The sequence below is a fragment of the Passer domesticus genome, chromosome 5 (assembly GCF_036417665.1).
Source record: "Passer domesticus isolate bPasDom1 chromosome 5, bPasDom1.hap1, whole genome shotgun sequence".
Classification (NCBI taxonomy): domain Eukaryota; kingdom Metazoa; phylum Chordata; class Aves; order Passeriformes; family Passeridae; genus Passer; species Passer domesticus.
Genome location: NC_087478.1, coordinates 36,428,625 through 36,450,686, shown reverse-complemented (window position 1 = coordinate 36,450,686; position 22,062 = coordinate 36,428,625). Strand labels below are relative to the sequence as shown.

The following is a 22,062-nucleotide window of genomic DNA, read 5'->3' as shown; positions in this document are numbered from 1 at the left end:
TTTCACTTTTTTCCCCTTCTCCTTTTCTTCAAAGTGTTTCTTGCTTTATCTCTGCATAGCAAAGCACATTTGGGTCAGGTACTTGGCAAATTCACAGGGTGAACCTTTGTACTGATTTTTCCCTTACAAGAAGAAGAGTGCTGCATTATAAAGCCACAAGAATCTCAGTAGGCTATAATCTTGCCCATGATCTGCAAAGCTTCCTGTCTAAAATTTAAATTTGCAGGAAATAAGGACATGGATAGTAGCCAATTGATGTATACAGTTATGTGCTAAAATGTGGATTCAATTTCCAGATCTGATTCCAGTTTCCTCCATGATTTTCCACAAGCCTCCATTTTTATCTTCAGGTCTGTACATTTAAGATACTGGTATTCCCCTGCATGCTGCAGAGATTCTAGATAAGCTTTCTAAAGGATTATGCTACGGTACAGACAGGAAAAATATAAAGGAAAACAAAAATCCATGAAGAAAACATCCTAAACAAAGGATACTGTTAACAAAGTGTAGGTTTTTCTCAATGTTATTGGTATGTTACAAAAGCTGTAGAAGAGGCCTGCATGGAAAAAAACAAACAAAAACCAATATTTGAATCATAGTATCTGAAGAGGTCAGAAAACAGCTGACGGCTTCCTCATTTCCAGACCTCAAGTTTCCACTCTTCAGACACAATACTGAACACGGTACAATCCGGACAGGAGCAAACTCTTAAAGAAATCTACTGTGCAGCAGTAAACTTTACATGTGAAGATTCATATTTAATTTATTTTAAAATATTGTCTCAAAAAATTGTCTCCATGACCAAATTTTAACAGGAGCACATACACAAGTTAGGAAGTTCAAAGTCTGTTTCAAGTGCAAAGTTACCTTAAAGTGCAACTATAAATCAAAATTAGAGACACACAAAATCACAACTCCATATCTCTACAAATGTTTGTCTTAATCAAACAAAAAAATACTTTCATGTCAATAACAGCCAAGCTTCATAAATGCTTTATTTTCTACGAGATGAAGGATATTACCATTTCCCCCTGATTTTAGAGAGCAACTAGAAGCAGAAAGACTAATAATACATAATGGCAAAGTCCTGCATTTAACTGGTGCTAAATATTCACTGTTTTTCTGAAGCTTTGAAATCCAAATTAGTTCTTTAGAAAATTACTTTAACCATCTGCATAGCATAAAACTAATCTTATTCAACAATTAGTTTTGAATCAGAATATGAAACTAAATTCAAAAATAAATAGAAAAGGGTAAGACTTTTAAATTAAGGTTTAAACTTATAACAGCAATAAAAAGCATCAGTGTACAAGTTCAGTGCATGTACTTCACATTTTTTTTCAGGTTTAATTTTAAGTAACTCCATAACATTTAACTATTTTTTCCCTTCAACACCAGAACTATTAATCTTGCCAATGATTTTGGCACTGTTATCACTATCAGTTCATTTGAAGACAGACTTGCACCTGGCTTCTGATTGCTGGCACCCATTTACAAATTTAAATCAATTAAACCTATTAGTATCTTCTCTGTAATGCACTTTAATTTTTATAGTTATGCATTATTAATGTAATCATCTCAGCAAGTCCTATATCATATAAAGAGAAAAAAATGGAAGGATTCAAGATACAGGAATTTAAGTAGATCAGAAGTTACTGAGCTCTATATTATTTTAATATTAAAAAAATAATTTGGCAAATATTCACTGTAACTTTTATATAATTGACTCACTCTAGGAGAAACATGAGTAAAGCTGACAAAAAATTAGCAGACACAGCAACTTCAAGAGAGGCAATCTATGTAAATAAATTATTCTATGTAAATAGATTATCAGATTTTGTTACTATATTTCTATACTGAAACAAAAGTAGTTGCTCCCCAGAACCAAGCGTGAACAATGCATATACAGAGGCTCAAGTTGTAATATCCTGTGTTTGACAACTGATAAGTGCATTGTCCAGAAAATGGTGAGGCTGATTGCTGCTGCAATCCTCTTAATAGGCCATTCCCTAAACAAAAACAAAAGTAGCTTTTAATTCAAAATAAAAATTTCAAAATTAAACAAGTACTGAGTGTCATTCAAACAATAATGACAAAACACCAAAAAGTATTTGAAAGTCTGCTCAGTGCTAAAGATTTTGTCCAATAGTTTGTGTTTTGAAAAGAAAGCTCATTGCAATAATTTGTTGGCAAGGACAAAACATCCTATCTCTCTAAAACATGCTTCTGTTAAAATCAGCCAAACAAAACAAGATTTATTTCATTTTTCTCCTTATTTACTTACAGGTGCGCCTTCCAACTATTACAGATCCTCAGTTCTTTCCATCATACCAATGCTATTTTAGCTATAACCCTTATATAATATCCCTATAACCTGTCTTCAACTAATGATCATCTGTAAGTAATCCCATTTTAAATAAAGGTCAAAATTTTATATCCAATAGGGTAAACAGGTCTGCAGAAAATTCAGCTAAAGCATGTGACATTTTAATGATCCAGACATCAAATAATTCTTAAGATGGGTTTCCACTATTAGAATTAATTAGCTTTAGAGTTTTATGTGCCATTGCTGGTTAAACTTTGTGTTAATGGGCTTCAGTTCAACAAGCAAGACCTCTTTTGGAAATGCCAGTTCATGAAATACAGTTGTTTATCATACCTCTTGAGCAATAAGAAGGGCACACCATCTGAGAGCTGTAGCACAGCAAGCAAATGCTATTTCATGCTTCACAGCATCAACTAATCATAGCAGAGACTGTGACAGATCTGCTTATGGGCTGCACCACCTCCCAGGACTGGTGTGCGCCTGGAGCTGCCTCAGCTGAAGCCTGTGCATTAGAGCTCTGTAACAACAACCCAAAAAATGGGACTGCTGAGGACCCAGGACAGCAATCCTGATGGCTCCCACCCTACATCCCAGTTTACAATCCTTGCTCTGCAGCAAGGCTGAAGACGTACAATTTGGCACATTTGGGCTGACAGGAAGAAATCTACCACCCCAGAGAGGCTGAGGACCCTCACCTTCCTTTAGAGGCGCTGGGAAATGAGCATGATCAGGCAATACAGTGCTTACAGAGCACACACTGTTTCTGTCAGCTTGAAAGGCAGGCTGAGGCACATAAGACACTGTCCTGTATGACCTCTAGCTCCTGTAATTCATCACTGCCATGGAACAGGAAAAATGGTGCTCTTTGAAAACACATGAATGTCCATAATTTTTCAAAGTCAGACTTACCACACCTTACCCACTGCTGCCAACCCTACATTTTTATCTTAATCCTAGGATCTGTGATGGGTTTTAGAAACTCTCATAGACAAACTACAGATATGGCAGTGAGAGCTCCTATATCATCTTGTAGCCTATAAGGACAGGTTTGTCAATATGTCCTAATTAACAGATGTCACACAAAACTATTGAAGAAAAGCTCATCAAAACTCACAGTAAGAATTGTTTTAAAGGCAAAATCCAATAGCAGATGTTCACAGAATAAAAATCACTGCAGCTACAAGGCAAACCAATGTGCCCTGCCAGCTTCAAACAGCAACTTTTTGAGACCTCTGACATTTGAATCAGTGTATCAGTATCTACAAGTAAGTTTCTGCTGGCATGTCTAAAGCCCTTTGAAAGTATTTTTGCTCATGATCTGCTTACCACTTGGGGGCAACTAATTGCACAAGTATTAGTTCCTAAAAGTTCATAATAAAAATCAGATATTTTGGTTCAACAGCTTAACATTGAGTCTCATACGATTCTCAGTTCAATAGATAATGCTAAATGAACAGAGGTTTAGACCACACAAATAAACTAAAATATAGTAATAAAAAAGAAAACAAAATACCCCATGTCTCCCGTAACATTCACTGACTTTCAAGGTCAGTAATTCCATCATTGAGAAGACATGTACATAGCGAAGTACAACCCAAAGTCAAAATTGTGCAAAATGTGTTATATGCCTGTGGAATACCTGAAAACCTGGTTAACTCACAGTAGCTCACATGGCTAGAAAAAAAGCACTGCTGGAACTAATCAGAGATCCAGTATTGCCTCAGTGGAAAAGAACAGAATTTTTTTTGTTGTTCTTTTGTTCAACACATACTCAACCTCACACCCCCTTCTAAACGTTTTTTCCTTTGTTTTGATTTATTCAAGAACATATTAACAAAGAAGGACATAAAGGTTAGATGCTATTTCAAAACAGGAGGTGGAAAAAAAAAAAGAGCCTAATATTATTTCCCTTCAACCCTCCAATTCTCAATATATATCTGATTTACTGTTTGAATCAGAATGTGCAGAGAAATATCATGAGCCAGTCTTGTTGCTCAGTGCAACTTTGTGTGCACACATAAAGCACCCTCTGCTTTGGAAGGATAGAAAGAACAAGTAAAAAGGTTAATAATTAGCACCAAGAGAACTGAATTTTTTTTCCATCTCTTACATGCATGTGGAAGCATATTTGAACATTGTAACCATAGGAAATAAATGAAAAATTAAAAAGCTCACAGAGAGAATAGGGGATATTGGATCTAGAGAGAAGAGGTGAACATCTTGACAAGGAGAGAGAAGGCAGGAAGGAGGAGGACAAATCTTTTATGAGGCATAAGAAAAATAAAGAAGCAATTAAGAAGGGTTTGAAAAGAAAATAAGGATTACAAATCACTGGATACTGTGAAAGGACAATGCAATGCAGAAACAATGAAGAAATGGAGAGGGAAAATATAAATAATGTGAGAACATCAAGTATTGAAAGACAGATGAAAGGATGAGGAGAGAAAACAATATATGACAAGATAAGCAGAAACCATCACAAAAATTCACAACCAGCCCATGTCAACCAGGGTTAGAGATTAGAATTCAAAGTGTAGAATGGTAAGAGTAAATATTCATTCAGGTATATGAGGTGTCAAAGCCAAACTGGGGTACTTCAAATATGATTCTACAAAGGGTTATTATACTCTTCAAATTTTCAGGTGCAATACAATTTGACAAAGTACTAGCACCCACACTACCAATTACTACTTAGAATAAAACTTTGCAAAGCAACTATATTCTTCCAACATTCTTGGCACGCCTGTTGATCCAGGTATCAGTCTTGCTATAGCTACTTACCTATGATGTCAGACAACACTGGGAATGTTTCAAAGACATGTTAGCAAGGACAGGATTCTGGTAATATTTTGGCTGTCCAGAGATATCCTTTATCCTTCACAGGTAGCTCTAAGTTTCTACTGAGCAAAGTCTTTATTTCCAGGGCTAGGCTCTGTTTTACATTGTTTTACTTCAGCACGAAACATACTAGAGTCTCTAGTAAAATTCCACTGCCTCATTACATTGCACTGCAATGTGATGTAAACTTGTGTGTATATATATACACACACACACATCAAAGCTAGTACACTGTACAATAAAGACCTACTGATATAATAGGAAATAATTTTCATAAGAAAAGAAAAATAATATTCTTTATCTATAACAATTTTTGTAGAAAACAAAGACTTCTGATTTATGATTAAATGGCCCTAAAGGACAAACATTTTAAAGTTCAAAGAAGGAAACTCCTCCTTTTCTACACCACTGGTCCCCGACTATTCTCTAATCCCATCAGCAATTTACCAATCAGTGAATCTGTCAAAAGGTATTTCCCAGGTGAACTGTTACTGTCTGTGTACTCTGGGCACAACACACATTTTCTATTTTTATTATTTTTTTAGATTTATAGAAGATGTCAGGCATTCTGGAGGGGCCTTTTCCGTGGTGTAGAATACTGTGCTACAAACAGAATCACAATCTAATCAATGTCGTTGCAACAAACAGAAAATTGCTCCATGCTCACTAAACAGCCCTATAATGGTCTACAGATCAAACAAAGCACCAGGGGAACATAAACACTCCCATATCCTTTCCAGTGATTTCACAAAAAATACCTCAGTAACTGCCTGCTCCAGTTCACCACACACAAAAAGTACTGTTGTCTTTGTCAATGCTATCAAAAACAGCCTAGATATTGTCCTTCTTAACTAAATCTGGAAAAATTCAAAGCTCTCAAATTGCAAAAAACAGGGATTTTACTGAAACATGCAGGTTGCCAGAATAGCTCCCAAGCCACTGCTTTAGGCAGGCTTTGCTGAAGGCCAGTAAGAAATTCCTGCTCTTACCTAACACATGAGATCAGTGTGATTGCAAGGTGGCAGACACACATGAAGGACCAGAGAAAGGTCAACCTGAAAAACAGACAGCAGCTTTCAATATTCCACTCCAGGAAGACGAAAGATGCATAGTCCTTTTTATAGTGGTTATCCAAAAAACTGCTAAGCCAAGCACTAAGATGAAAATGAGGATGATAGCAGCAGTTTTGTTGCAGGTTTCCCTACAGTACATGCAGGTTATTTAAATGTCATACCCATTCAGAATAGTGGCCTGTCCTCTTTGGAAATTGGTAATACCATCTCCACATCTGCATAGCTCTATCAGTTTTATGTCTGGGCTGTCACACATATGTGGTATACTGATTTGTGGATAGCTGAAGTCTTTCCTCACTGCACTGACATATAGGGATGTGAATTCATATTTTATCATGGCTTTAAGCCATCTACATACCTCGTTTTTTATCTACACATTGACAAAGTGCTGTGCAGGGCTTTTTTAGTTTTAAGTCACTTGCATATGCACTTACAGGAGCTTTGATATTCAGCTATTTTGTCTTTTGTGTGTTATACCTCATTAACATAGAATGCAGACGCCCTAGTGAATAATTAGCTAGGGTAGGATACTTGACTCCCATATTTGCATTCTTAATTTGACATTTAAATTAATATCAGATTACTGTGGCTTCATTCAAAAGTCACCAAAAAAACCCACACAAGAATATATTCAGTGGAAACAAAAAAAAAAATCTGTCTGCTAGACATGCTATACAAAAGTGCCAAGTTATTTACGGAATTAATTCTACTGTGCAGCTCAAGAAGAAACAGAACAAGGCTGTGTCCAAAAATAAATCAAGAGGAGGGAAACCTGTTACACGACAGCAAACTGTTATTTAAATATTTTTAAACATGGATGGCATTAGGTGATCCACTTTGCATGAAGAGCAGCTCTGAAGAAGGTATCCCAGGCTGACTTAAGAAGCATTAAGGTGATTATGTCACTTGAATGAAGCATCCTTTAGCAAATTCACTTTTGTACTGATAATGAATCACTTCCTACCTTACAAGCACAGCTACAAGGTTTGTAACCTTTCTCAAACTACTGTAATATGCTTATCATGGTCAAAAAGACCAATGCTATTTATCAGTTATCTATTTCCAGAAATATGAAAGGACATTTTGGATCTTATGCAGCATCCATGACATCAATATAGCTTTTTCTGATTTCTCTTCAGGAACCAAAAATCCAGATAAAAAGGCAAAGTTCAAATTGCCTGACTGGGTGCTCGGATGGTACTTCTCTACAGAATTATATTTCTACAGGTGAAGTCTAAAAAACAGAATATATAAATTCCAGTTTATTAGCATGAAACAATTTCAATATTTGATAAAACCTATCATCTTCATGAAGGATATGCTACACTAGATGAAGATTATCTGACTTCTTAGCCCACCAAAAAACTGAGCTATAAAGGTGTAAAGAACGCTGGCTCAGTCTGCATGTTTAAGTTGACCATTTTCTTGTGATTGTTCCCAGATTTTGAATTGGTAGGACAGAAAATCCAACTTTAATGTCTGGACCCAAACCACAATGACTACATGACATAAATAACTGATGTTATCTACGCTCAAACAATTCTGACAGTTCAACTTGTGCAGTTGCATTACAATAGATAAAGTGACAGCATTACTGAAAGGGTGATACCTTATCAGGTATTTCATCTGGCACAAAAACCATGAAGCTAGAATAAAATTCAGTCATACTTTCTGGCTAATGCAAAAGGAATGCATCTGCTTGAATAAAGCTGCCATTGAAGGGTTTGAGATACAAGGAAGCAGGCATATTAACTTGTCTTGCAAAGCCTCCTGATTTTCTTCCCATCATCATATCATGTCTTTTCCTACAGCAATTTATTTGGTCTTGTTTGCCAGGCTCAGTAAGAAAACAGTCATTCACTGTACAGGGTTGATAACTGGGGAAAGCTCAAAAACAGAGGTAGTCTGAAAAATCACAGGCTTTCTGGTTATAAAACATGAAGAACTTCCCTCTTGGACAGAGGGACTGTGTTTTTGTACAAAAACTGTTAACTATTTCATTGAATGGCACTGCCAGTCTTGTATTTGCTCAGCTCAAGCACCTGTTGTGGTGCCCCAAGGACCCAAAGGCACCATGGGCTCGCACTCTCTCCTGGCTAAAATGCCTTTATCCCCTTTGCAGAAGTGTTGGCCACAGCCTTCATAGCTCCTCACAGATTTCCAAAATAGTCTTGCAATGGTAATGAAGGTTGGTGCTATCTGAAAGCTCAGGTAAGGCAGAAAACAGGAGGGGGAGCCCTCACTGCACCACACAGGAGGAGAAACTGGTCCGGAATGTTTCTTCCACCAAACAAGGAGAGCTCAGGCAACATCATTTCTACCTCCTAGTGCCATGCTTTGGCAGCCTCCTGCTGGTGGGAAGAGTGTGTCACTCTTCCAGCTAGATCCTTTTCTTTAAAGCATTTCCCATTTTCTAAACTGACTCTTTTAAATGTATTGGTTTTAATCTGATCTTTTAATTTGTTTCCTTTACAAGGAGCAAGAAAATAATCATATTCTGCCATGTGAAAGGCTGCACTTCTCCTACCCTGTGCTTTTGTCTGACTGCTGAGCTAGGAGACCTGCACATATTTTTGATCTAAAATCCCCAACTTTGGTTCCCTCCGTAACTCAGCTATGCTCATGCATGTATTAACACATCAGCACTCGGCAGCACGGAGAAGCACACAGCACCACTAAGAGTACAAGTGTGGAAGAATCATAGTTGCTTTGGTAACCACCACTTTCAATTTTCCTGACTTTTTTTTCCTTCTTGCCTTTAAATACTGAGCCATAATACCACACATATCTGCATGACATGTGTGCCTTACGAATCTTAATAGTTGTAAGATTTAAGTACAGTTTACTCAATGTTAAAACCTAACAACTGCAATGTTTTTTTGTTGTAAGGATATCCCTATATATATATATTTAAAATTATTCTCAACCAGGGCTTTTGCCAGAATGAAAAGAATCACAAATGTAAAGCTGGCTTCTGATCTGATGGTGTTCCTAGGGACAGAAACTTAGAAATAAAAATAAAAAATATGCAAATATACAAAAACCACAAATACAAAACCAGCCATTACTCCAGAACTGCTTTGGTACACTCTGAACACTTCCTCTCACATGACCAAGATGGGCCACAGGAAGCACCCACTTGCTGCCTCCAAGGAGCTCTCCATGTCAGTCCAAATATCAGTGCTTATCACACATGCAACAACCATCTACTCCTGATCCTAACAATGTGCATTAGAAGTTTTGCCAATACACTCACTGCTAAATAAAAGCGGTATCTACAACCTTTAAAGGAATGCAGGCTCTTTTTTATTTTATAATGACTCATACATTCAATTTTAATAATTACCTATTTTTAAAATTATTAAAAATTTTGGACATGAAATTAAGGATCCATTTCTACCAATGCTTCCTTTTTCTGTACATCATTATTCTACTGCTGAAAAATTTAATATACACGGCAATTTTTAAAAAAAGGTAATACAGAGAATGAAGATCACAAAACCAACACAAAAGCTTTTATAGACTCAAAGTGAAAGTACTATTTTCAAAAAATATAGACTAAAGATAGTGTTGGATAATTGAATGTTTCCACAAATTTATGCCTCCAACAGAGAGATTTCTTAACAAGGGATAAAATCACACAATGATTTTCAAATACAATACTTCACAATAAACATGAAACCAGATCTTCTCTTAAAGAAGTATTAAGAGGCAAGAACTAGTCCTCTTAAGGGGCAGGGTGGAGGGAAGGCAGAGGGGATAAGAACTGGGTAGGATGAACCCTCCAGTATGCTGCTGGTACTGTAACTGGAAAAGCAGGGAGACTCCTCCAGACATGCCTCCCCCTGCTTAGCCAGCCTTTCCTAGGCACAAACAAAGCTCCACATCATTCACTGTAGTTCCAAGGGTTGCAATAACCTTTAAAAACCAAAAAGTGGATCTGCAGAAAGTAAAACTCGGGTTTGTGAACAGGATGAAAGAAAACTTATGTTGTGATCTTATATGTAAATATGAATCCTTTGCCCACCTCAAGTTTGTGCATCAAATTCACACAGGGCACATGTGAATAGAAGGTACACCATTTCCTGTGTACCTACACATCACCTACAAAACGACAAACAAAATCACCTTAAATCTTAACTGGGTGACATTCACTTGCATCCCTGAGAAAAGACTAAGTGGAAATCAATGTCCTATACTGGGGCCACTACCAGGCAGAACAGCAAGTAGCCTGAGGAGAGAAAACCTGGATCCTCACAGTTCATCCACAGGTTCAGCCTTGCAGATGAAAGTACAGGATCTGGAAGCAGATCCAAATCACCTACATGCATTCAACAAAGTGTATCAAACCCTCTTAAAAAACTCTAAGGATTACACTACCTCTAAAACACTGCAGTGACTAAAACTCAGAACTCAGGTCCTACCCTTAAAGAAGGAATTTTTTTTCAACCCTCCCCATTTTACATATCTGTCCTACTAAAGTAAAATGAAATTTAAAAAGAGAAGATGCCTGACAAGCAGAACCAAATGCTCATGGTTCAAGTCTTGCTTTTATAGCCTTGCTATTACAGTAAGACATACCAAAACAGATTAAGAAGGCTAATGCAGAATTATGCAAAATCAGTAATACAGAATTACAGTGGGAAAACCAAATAGTCTGTCAAACTGCCTGCATATAACTTAGGGGCATTTGCCAGATAGTTTTGTGAAAATAAATTATCTACCAACCTGATTTTTTTGTAGGATCCCCAATGTCAGTTACATAGAAAGAATGCTTCCACAGATTTTCATTCACTGAAAAATACCATTAAGATGGTCAAGAACTGTATACAAATTTAGAATAAATGTGGTGAATAACTTTGGATTAACAAAGAACTGAGTGCTGAAAGGGATGCCATGATTCATCTATTACATTTTACTTTTTTGGGTTGGTTTCCCAGCAGCCACTATCAGAACTGGAAAAGACGCAGGTCTGCCTTATAATTTAAAGTCTGTAATAACAGGACACACAGTTACAAATCTAGCATTTCAACAGCTCTACCTGAAGCATTTAGGGTCTTCTTCACTTCCTCTTCTCCATACCAAAAATCAAAATGCGAAAATAGTAAAGGCAAATTACAGGAAGCATGTGGAGGCAAAACTAATAGGTGGAGCACAACAAATAGAAAGAAATCAGCACAATTTCCATTTATCTGATGGTAAGGTCTGCAGCTCCTGAGAGAGCTCCATACACAGAAGGCCATGGGAAGCAATACCCAAGTCCTCTTGGTTCCCCTGACCAGACCCTTCCTGTCTCAATCCTTCAGCTCCCACTGCAGGAACCACTGTTCCTATCACCTTCTGGTTCCAGTCAAACCCCATTTGTTTTCTTCTCAGCTCCTTTTCCTTACTTACAAATCAGCTGCCAGAGGTTTCCATTGAATCACGTCTTGCATGCAGGTACATTTTGTGTGACACCCTTGGCTGCAGTCAGGTTATGCTTTACACAACGCATTAGGTTTCCGTAACAAAACGACACATTGGCATTCTTAGGGTGTTTTGTCAGAACTACTCCCCAGATGTCCAGATATCTCAAGCTTCATGAATAGGAACAATTCCTACAGCTGCATGATACAGAGTAACTCTACACGTAGCTCAAGAGCAGGAATTAATCTGGTCCATCACATTTCCCTTATATAGTCCAAACAAAGCCAGGTTCCTACAGAGTTCCTCTGCTGATTGCTATAGGAGCACAGCTGCTGCATAAATTAGCAAGTTAAGTAAATCAGCTGAAGCCAATCTGAATATCTAATCTCTGCACGGAGTTCCAGGATGTGCATTTACATACATAAGGTAACTATCTTCAAGACTTGGTTTAATAACTAAGCCATCTAATTTTTGGTATTAAAATAGAAATTATATTGCTATATTACCAAGATTTCTTTATACTTGTATAGATGCTTTAGATAACAGCTGTTGTTTCACTGGAAATTGAGCATGCTATCACTTAATTCCAGAAGAAAGAAGTATCCTCTCATTTGTTAAAACAAAACAGATCTGCCAAACCAAGTTTATCAACTACCTGTCAAATTATAGCACACTTCAGAAACCTACCCCTGAATCCTCAGTTATATCTTCCTACCCAATTATCTGCAAGCTGTTGGAAAAATTCAAGTAATGAATTTAATTAATCTAGTATTTTTCCTGGTTCCCATGCTAACTGAGATGATGCACCTGTCTGCAGACACAGGAATCTGCTTGCTGCAGCTGTACCAGGGCCACCGCAGTCTCTGAGCATCAGTAGCTGTCCCCTTTCGAGAGCAGAACAGCCAGCATAGGATTAATGCAGTTTTCAAATATTCACACTGACAACCACTCTAGAGCCCCAGAAGACAAAACACAGACCTGAAAGATCATTTTGGGGTATAGATTACACCCCTGCAATTCAGTAAGACATCTCAGTTATTCTGTACTTAATGGGAATAACAGAGAGCAAGTTTTGTCTCTAATTACTCCCCAACACTTAATCCTGCCACTGAAATCTTTTTTCTAACATTCAGCCATTAGGCAGTGATGTAGTGAAGAATCTCTGCACATCAAAATAGTAACTGCTTGGATATGTATATCTAGACATTAGTTTTATATCTGAATCAAGCTTCATTATGGCAAAAAATGTATTAATTGACCAACTATTCTGTGTTGTATAGTTGTATGAATTACATTATCACATGCACATATTCCTTGAAACAAAATAATTGATTATTCTGATTAACTACATACATGCTCAGAAATTATGTTACTGGACTCTCCTGTCTCCAGGCCAACAAACAAATGTTACACCAAGCAACAACTTCATTTCTCCATGTTAGAGGCTCCCTATCCAGCAAGAGTGCCACAGAAGGAATCAGTAAGATCTTTCTGTAAATTTGTACAGATATGACCTTTACAAAATAAACATAGAAATATCAAATTCAAGGTCTGCCCTTTTTCCCTAATCCATATACCAATAAGGAAAGGATAAAACATTTCCCAGTTCTCCATTTGAGAACAGCCTTTGAATGTTTCAAGTCAGGCAACAGAAGGAACATCTCTGATCAAAGAAAACATGGGATTCCCTCCACAGCCCTTCACTCTCACTTCTCAGAACCTCTCACACCAGAAGGGAAAAGCAATTTGTATCTGGTGAACAGGGGACAGGAAGCTGAGACACCCACTAACTTTCAAATGTTGGCCAACACAAATCTCGGGATACTACTCAGAAACTCCAAGAGACAGCAGAACCTTTGTGCCCCCACAGTAACACATCTGTGTTAAGGTAGCAAACACACAGGCACCTGTAAGTTCCACCCACCTCCCCTGCTACAGACTAAGGAGAAGGACTGTAGTTAAAACCCTGCAGTCCAAATGCAATGCCTTCAACCTACAGGCATGTATAAGTTCCTCCATAAAAGACATTGCTTGAACCATATCGGAAGAGCCCTTCTTGGGCATTGTGAACAACCAGAACGGCTTTTTGTTCACAGGACTTGAAATAAACATAAAATAGAAGTAAATTTAGTTGGCAGTCATTTTAATGAACAAACAGGATGGTAAGCATATTAGCAAAATAGGTCACCAGAAGCAGGAAATTAGGAAAAAAAAAAGCAAAGCTTTGAAAGCCTAAATTAAAAATAAATGAAAAACACAAGTATACATTTTAATTTATAGTAGTTTCTCATTTGTGGTCAAAACAGCAGTAGACAGTAGAAACTATTTATCTAATCTTAAAAATTAATTAAGAATATGTCAACCCTACCCATATTGCCAGCCCCCAGAAAACCTCATGAAAGCAACAACTACAAGGCAAATTTATTTATTATGTCAACAGCTAGTTAAGAATGTTTTCATAAGAATGGTCCTAAGCCCACTGAAGTCCCATGAACCAGTCCCGCCTCTTCATAGCTTTTATTCTTGAAGATGCTTGTGGGAATACCTCAATTATTTTGACTGAATTGCTTTAATTTAAAGACAATTTCTTTGTAGAAGTACAGATCTAGCAACTGGAAAACACAGCCTAGTGGGTTTTGAAGGACAAGCTAATTTCCTTCTGCCCAGCTAAGGCTATCAAATTTACATTAAGGAGAAAAAACCTATCTGCAGCTAGTCCAATGCAGTTCTCCAGCATTTAAGAGAATTTATACTATGGAATTTGACGGACTAAATGGAATAAATCAGCCCTGCAGCTGAGGATTAGCAATCAACTTCAATGATTAAATATAAAGGAAAATAAAATCTATTTTTCACTACATGACAATTTACTAACCTACTGGGATAAAACCCAGTGAAATATGACCTTTTAGTCATTAAAATTAATGAATGAAACAGACAAAAAATATAGAGATCCAAAAGGTGCAATTTTTGTAGCCATATTTCATATTTTAAAGCATATTTATCCTCTCAGCTAAAGGTACATTTTTATTTTTTGCTAAGACACTCCTGACAAATTAAAGACAAAAGGTCTGTAGCATTAGAGAAACTGTGAGGGTGAAAAAAATAATGACATAAAATATATTTTAGTTGGCTCACATGACAATATGTACTACTACTGAACTTTACTTCTGTAATGCGTTTAATAGCAACTGGATATAGTCACATATATGGGATCTGTAGTCACATATACGGGATCTGTAGTCACATTTCATTTCTAAATGCTCCCTATTATCTTTGATATGTGTTTTATTATTTAACTTTAACTGAAATCTGAGCACCTGGATGTCTTGAAGGACTGACAAATCTCTCAGTTAAGGCCCTTTACATATAAAAATATTCTCTAAATTATTAATCCTATAAACACACATCTTTCTCCAGCCAAAAAGCTGCTTGAATTCCACTGTGCTCAAATGATCTTCACCAAACACTGCCACAAAACACTAACAACTAGGCACTTTCGCTAATGACAGCATTACTAATAAAAATATAACTCTACAGTGAAATCTTCAGCCAGATGATGAAGACAGCCCACTTCTATGTGGTATACATGAAATAAACTGGATAGTTATCTAGCTCACAAAGACTTTGAAGAATCATCCATCCTGGATTACAAAGCTATCTGAGCCTCTAGAAGGAGGAGCTATGCAGTTATGGAATAGAAGTATGCTGTTATTTTTAAAGACGTGTTCAGAGATATCTGCATATTCACAGAGGTGAGGCTGCAAACACCAATTTCAATTAATTGTACCATCTGTTTTAAGACTGGTTTTGATCAATCATATCTTTGACAACCTGAACTATTTGAACTGAAACAGTCTACCCAGAATACCCACTTTAGGATGCATTCATTTAACATGGAACATGGTAGTACAGAGTTCCAGATAGTCCTGACATAGCAGTTCCACAACTAAAGCCCTGCTAAAATCAATCAAATGAGCAGGTTTGGCTGAGGAACTCTAGCATTTTCAATTAAAATTTTACTTTTTATTTAAAGCATGAGAGAGAAGTGCTCCATGCATCTGAGGAAGACTTCCTTTGGTTACAACCCTCTTTGCCAGCTAGAGGAATTCCTTTGTCTGCAAAGCCTATCCACACCTATTCCTTTCCCTGCAGTCCTAGACCATCATCCCCACCCACTGGATGGGAGAAGGTTAGAAACACCCAGAGAAACAGGAGGGGTGAGAAAATGCTGAGGAGCAGGTAGGATAAGGGATAACCAGGAACACTGAAATCTGTTCTGTCCAAGCCTGGACACTCCCGAGACACAACAAGACACAGATTTTTTGCAAAAAATTCTCATGAATGGGCACACATCCTGCATCCCATGAACGGGGTAGAGATCCCATTCTCAAACAGCAGCACCAAGCTGGGAACCGCTGTTTGAGAGGTACAGGTTTCAAAACAGCCAGGCAGCACCTCTGCTGACTGAACCACAACTTCTCATCTCTGAAAACCCTCATTGAGTAAAAGGGATCAGTTCACACATGCTCAAAGGCTTCCTAGGAGCTGGCAACTGAACTCCCCAAGCACCTCAAACACCTCCTGGCTCCAACCTGCCACCAACTGTACTTTTCTGCTCTCAGTAACTCCACAAGAGCACTCTGCAGCCCTGCTGCCCTTAGTCGAATGCCAGTGGAAAGAAGAAAGACCCTGCTGCTGTCTGAGCCCAAACCATGCTCAGACAAGTAAATTAAACACTTCCCACAGTTCAAGATTTACACACAAGAAGCCTCACCTTGCATAAACTGAAGCAAGTCATTGGACTTAACAGGGTTGTAACAACCTGCATCAACTAAGAAGATACCTCATAAAGCGAGTCCATAAAGATATATTTTTAAATAGGATTCTTCAATGGTTTGGGGGGAAGAGGAGAATGTGCATGAAAAAGCACATGGATTTTTTAAGTGTTAAATATCAATAGCAGATTAGATAGAAATACCTATGTTTTTATGCACATCCTTCTGACTTTACGTGGTCCTACCTCCCTCCTCTAATCGGCATAATATACTTTCAGTAGTAACAACTGACAAGCTACTGGATGTTGCTGTCCTATTGCAAAGGTTTCATACCTTCTCGGTGATTTCCATGAGCAGCTCCTCACAGCACTGACTCCTTCTTCTCAGCACAGCCAACAAACTCTATCTCACCTCTCAACCGGCCAACCTGCTCTTTTATAATACCCCTCTTAACTGGATCCAGCTGGGGCCTATTAAGAGCAGGCTTGTTCTTAATGCTTGATAATTGGCACAGCTGTAACTCCTTAGGGGCCAGATTACCTTCACCACTGTCTCTATTCTCCTACCTTTTATCTAACCACAACTGGATGCCTCAAAAGAAGAGCCAGGTTTTTATCGAAGAAAAAGACCAGGAGAAAAATTCTCACTGTAAGCAAACACATTTAGGATAAGTATGCATCATGTCACAAAAGAATTGCATATTTAATGTAATTTGCAACATGAAGAACAATATCCTGTGCTTAATTTCATGAGTATTAATCCCATCATGTTTTCATTTGTTACCTTTTCAAGCATTGTCTGATACTACTGAAGCACTGCACATCACTCGTACACATCCCCTTAGATAACAACGCCTTTCTCTTTTTGAAATGAAAGCTCTGAACCTCTAAGGAAACTTCTAATTTTATCTAAAGCTTTGCACAAACTGAATTCTAACCTTCTTCCTAAAGCTCTGGTAAAACAACAAAACAACCATCAAGAGCATGGAGCTTCAAAAAAAAGGTAAAGAAAACACAAAAAAATTAGGTAAAAAAGCCTTAGTTTCCAATAGCATTCACAAACAAAAACTTCATATACCAAGACTTTCTCAAGTGACCAGATGAAATTGTGCATCTACTAACTGGACCTTTGCCTCTAACTTTGAGCCAAAACCGAAACAAAACCACAGATCCATAAACTAAAGCAAGGGAGGAGATCTGCACTCTGCCAGAAGAGAAACAGAGCAGAGGGAATGAATGAACACATAAAAATCAGAGAGAACTTCAAAATCTACTGGTGAAAGCAAACACGAATACAAGCCCAGCAGGAGCTCACATATTTCCTGGCTCACTCCACTGAACAGGATGCTTGAAGCTGCCCTGTAATGTGCAAGTCCCAGGCAAGCAAAGCAGGGTCAGTGCTTTGCCAGTGGTGCCAGTGAAGCCCGGACTGCACTGCTGGGTGCAGAGGGGGCACCACTCCACACGTCTAGATGATCTGTCCAGAAGTGCTAAGGTAAGGCCAATTCTTGTGCTCATTCCCACAACAGAAGGAAGAATCAAAGACAAGGATCTGGAAGGGGGAAACAAGCAAACAAACAAGTAACCTAACCCCTAAACCAAACAAGAAACCCCTACAGAAGTACCAGAAAAACCCTAAAGTAATCATCTTGTTTGCCTGTTCAATAAGGCAAGAGAAGTCAGCTACTAGTCACAGAAGTTATGAGTAAATAAAACACACTGTATTCTGGCAACTTATTTACTAATAAATCACCTTATTTTCCATTTAATTTTAGACAATTTACTAATGACATAGCAGCAATAGCAGTTTTCCCTCAAATACAATTAAGTGAAGGAGAAACTTACAAGAGAACTTGTAAAGCTTGCAAAATGGTTACAAGACTTGTTTGCCCTAGAAGATGTTTGAATGATCTCACAGCAATTTATTCCTTTTTTTTTGTAGGACAGATTCATAAAACATGGGAACAAATTTTCAAGGCCAGATGGTTTTCACCCGAGAGATCTGAAGGACTTCTTATGTGAAATTGCCAAAGTATTGTCATAACCATTGTGCAATATCCCATTTGTACAATCATTTAAATCATCCTCAGCGCTGAAAATTACAATAAAGAAAAGCATCATTAAATTAATGAATATCCATAATATACAGGAGAAGAGCCAACATAGATTTAGTAAGCGAACTGATAACAGACAAAAATATTTAAAACTCTTTGAAGGAATTAGCTAGCATGCAAATAAAAGATGATCTCATGGGTTTACAACATGTTTTTGATCAGGAAGCAGGACAGCAGTCACAAAACCAGCAAGGTTCCAGATTAACAACTATGAAAAACATGGCCATCTTGAAACTGAGGAAAGATCAACTTAGAGATTAATATGTGCTTAATCATAAAAGGAATATGAATCAAAAGCACCTTTAGTAACTCTGAGAAATTCCCAAAATCTAAACTATGAAGAGCTACAGAAAAAACTCCCACAGCACTGAGAAACTGGGCAATAAAATGCAAGTGAAACTCAAGTACCAAAATAAGGCACATAACCAAGACTTGCTTTGGCTGTCAAAAGCAATAATAGACTCTAAACTTGCTATTACCATTTCAGGACTGTAATGTAGATCCATTATCAAATGCACCAGCTAACAAAAGAAAAAATAAACACTTAGCAACTACAAGAAACCCTACACAACAAAGCCACCCCACAGACATTTCTCAGTCTGATGGCTTTCCAAAGCACAACAGAATATTGGGAAGAATTACAAAGAAATCTTCAGCAGGTAATTCTACATATATATGCTGCATGTTCACAGTTTGAATACTGCATTGAGACCCTCAGACATAAATATACACTCAAATTATAAAGGAGAGGGACATGATTAACATCTTTAACATATATCAACTTTTCCACTCAGTCTACATTTACCATGCTGTCAAGTTATCTGATTGTTCTTTAGAAGCCATAAATACAGAAGTTACTGCAAAGCCCTGTAATTTTCCTTTAACTGTCTTTTAATATCAGGCAATAGATCAAATTAAAATATCATAATCAACCCAGAGATAGGAATCATGCTCTTCATTTTTGAGATTTAAATTATTAATAGGTAAGCCAAAATGCATTCAAGGAAGAAGAACCAAAACAAGCACTTTCAAAACTACACAGGCTGAAAATAAAATTAGAGAAATGTTTTGCACAATTTTCCTAAAATTTGAGTAGAATTCTAGCCCAGGACTGTAGATAAATCAATCCATGAAAGTTCTGTGAATAATTAAACAACAGTTAGCTTTAATAATGAATGATATTTTGATATAGACTTTTAGATGGGACTTACTCACTGAAGGTCCCTGATAATTAATGATAGCTGAACTTTGGCCATCTTAGTATAATGGAATTTTAATACTATTTCCTATTAAAAAGACTTGAATATATTTTTTCAAAAGGTTTAAAAGGCTTAGCATTCTTTTAAGTTATGAAACACTGATTATTTCAGAAGGAGGGTGCAATATTCCATGTAAAACTCAGTACATTTCTGAGCACTTCTCCTTTAGAAACTCAAAGACACAGAAAGAATTTAGCTACATACATTTAAAGGATGAAGTGGGGAAGAAGAAAATACTGCAACATGAGTCACAACAACTCTGTGCAGAGCTACAGGCTGGCAGAAGAGTGGCAGAACTGTGGCTGAAAAGCAGCCCAGTGGAAAAGAACCTGGGAATGCTGGTTGGCAGCCAGCTGAACATGATCCAGCGTGTGCCCAGATGGCCAGAAAGGCCAATGGCATCTTGGCTGTATCAGGAATAGCGTGGCCAGCAGGACCAGAGCAGTGAATCTCCCCATGTACTCTGCACTGGTGAGGCCACACCTTGAGCACTGTGTTCACCTTGGGGTCCATCACTAAAAGGAGGACATTGAGGTGCTGGAGCGTGTCCAGAGAAGGGCAACAGAGCTGGTGAAGGGTCTGGAACACCTATTTTGCGAGGGACAGATGTTGTTTAGTCTGGAGGAAAGGAGGCTTGCAGGAGAGCTTATCCCTCTCTACAGCTACTTGAAAGGACTTGGTAGCCAGGTGGGAATTGGTCTCTTCTCCTAGGTAACAAGCCATAGGACCAGAGGACATAGCCTTAAGGAACACTTATATTGGATATTAAAAAAATTTTCTTCATGGAAAGGACTGTCAAGCATTGGAACAGGCTTGAAACTTATAGTAATACACCAAGAAAATATGATCTATGGAGACTAATTGCTTAACAATCTTGTTGCATATGTTGTTCATGAACCAAGATGTTCACATCCTGTTACCCTTTCAAGGATATTGCTCATGGTAGAATGATTAAACACTGAAATACAGGGAGGGCAGTGGATACTCATAAAAGATATTCTTGCCATAGCACCATAAATACTATTCTATAATATGACAGGAGAAACAGGAACCAAATTATAATAGTATTTAAATTGTGCATCTCGATACCACAGGAGAATTAAAGTTAAGAGCTGCTGCAGACAAGGCAAAGCTGTCTGCAAACAGGTGAGTAACTCTCAAGAGGTACCTCTTCAAAGACTAACCCTTTGCATGCATTCACTGGACACAATGGTTTCTTAGACCTGAACAAGACCACAAACTTGACGAAGCATCAGTGTCTGCCAGTAAAGGCAGAGTTATGGCTCTAGTTTCAAAAGATATTTCAACACTGTTCAGACACTATCACATATTTTAAAATAATTTCTTTAACAGAATCAGCTAGTTTGGGAATAATCCAACAGCACTACAGACAGCAGTTACCTTTCCTGCACCGATCAAAAAATAAAATTTTTGCAGAAGAGCATGAGAGAGGGGGGAAAAAAGGAAATATCATCCTATCTTAACCCACAGCTGAAACATGCTTGATAGTTTCTTCTCTCAACAGAATGCCAATCAAAATCACTCCTCTGTAAAAATGTCAGTATCAAACTATACTTCAGAATAGTATTTCCCTTCACCAACTCATAAAGTTGGATATAAACATTTATACTACACTATTTTTGGATATACTTTCAGTTTTTTCTCCTTTGTGGAAACATTAGCACAGCAGCCACCAAGTATTTTACTTCAGCTACAGCTGTTATGATAAATTTTCTATTTGATAAGCAGTTCAAGAGTCCCAGTAATGCTACATCTATTGCCCTCTGAGGAAGAATTACTGTTTGATATTTTCATTATGGCAATAGACAGAGGTTCCAAAGCAATCAAGGTTTTGTGGCATTAACAAGAGATGAAGCTTACAAAAGTTAAAGGACAGGATGAGACCAGATGTAAAAGACACATTGTAATGTGACAATGACTGACAGAATAGGGGGTTTAACAGTGGTGGCAATGAACAATAATTTGCAAAAAATCCATTACCAGACAGAAATCAAAAATAACACACCATTATGTAAAAAATTATCTTTCTGTAGTAGAAAAAGGGATCGGACTTTGAATTGATCAGTGATGGTTCTACATTAGTAGTAGAAATAGGAATATCAGAGCACCTCAAAAACCCAGGAAGGCTCAAGGGTTTGTCACTGGTTGAAGTAAAGATTAGAGCAGTAACAAGGCAAGAAGAGGAGCATGCAGCACAAGCAAGCTCCTCTTCCCCTGCTCTGCCTGTCCTGGCAGGCTACACACACTC

The 22,062-nt window shown here is 37.7% G+C and overlaps 1 protein-coding gene across 4 annotated transcripts in view; it reads right to left on the bottom strand.

Moving 5' to 3' along the window:
* The window catches only part of NAV3 (neuron navigator 3), a 503,615-nt gene that overhangs the window by 422,877 nt on the left and 58,676 nt on the right, over window positions 1-22,062 (bottom strand). Inside the window, exon 2 of one of the 4 annotated variants that reach the window (XM_064419581.1) lies at window positions 6,154-6,219. The exons of the other annotated variants lie outside the window; for them this stretch is intronic. The gene's annotated coding sequence lies outside the window, so the exon portion shown is untranslated. The remainder of the gene's footprint in view (window positions 1-6,153; window positions 6,220-22,062) is intronic. 4 annotated transcript variants of the gene reach the window in all.